The sequence below is a fragment of the Acyrthosiphon pisum genome, chromosome A1 (assembly GCF_005508785.2).
Source record: "Acyrthosiphon pisum isolate AL4f chromosome A1, pea_aphid_22Mar2018_4r6ur, whole genome shotgun sequence".
NCBI classification, from domain to species: Eukaryota; Metazoa; Arthropoda; class Insecta; order Hemiptera; family Aphididae; genus Acyrthosiphon; species Acyrthosiphon pisum.
The window spans coordinates 98,564,423-98,565,364 of record NC_042494.1 but is presented as its reverse complement, the minus strand read 5'-3'; positions in this window follow the sequence as shown (position 1 = coordinate 98,565,364).

The window sequence follows — 942 nt, the reverse complement described above, 5'->3', positions numbered from 1 at the left end:
CAAAATGGCCTCAAGACGTAAATGAAGTTCATAGAATTTTATCGTCCATTGAAGTTAAAACATTTATAGATGAGAATTTTTTAATGATAAATGACTCATCAAACGGTTTGGTGATGTTTTCATGTGATGAAAATATCAAGTTTCTAAGTACGCTAACAACAATATATATGAATGGAACTTTTGACAATTGTGTACGATATTTTTGCCAATTGTTTACAATACATGGATTTCAAAAGTAAAATAGTTTTCAAAATCGCCGTGAAAAACAAAAGAAAAATTAAGGAAAAACGGGAATTTTTACGCAAAATCTGTTTTCGAGAAAATTGATTTTGGTTGCCCACCAAAGTATTCAGAGGGGCCCATTATTATACGGTGGCTTTTATTTTTATGACATTTTTAATATTGTTTAAATATTACACAAATAAAACCGAATATTTCGGGTTTTAATTAGAATCTAATATAAGTTACGTAATTAACTTCAATCCATGTCCATTTCTGGAATAAAATATGTATATTGTATTACATTTAAATTCTGTTGCTACCAAGAATTGGTGATAATTTATTTTTATAAGACATAATATCGTCAACGATTGATTAGGAATTAATTGCTATTTAAAGCCCAATACTGGTACGATACTAGTATACTAGCATGTCATAGTATTCTTATCTTATCTAGACAGTAGACAGTGACTGTTGTATACTTTTATAGTTTTATGCCTATTTTTAAAATACTTTTGAGTAAGGGTATTGTCATTATATTGATTCATATAGAATTACATTATTATTATTGTCGTCAACTCGTCTGTCGAACACTCACATTCAGCGTACGCGGCACGCCGTACGCACGCCAACGTATTTTTATTAATAATTTATCTTAATATTTTAAAATGGCTCCTCTAAAGTCTAAGTGGATGTGCAAAACGTAAACTTAAACTTAAAAAA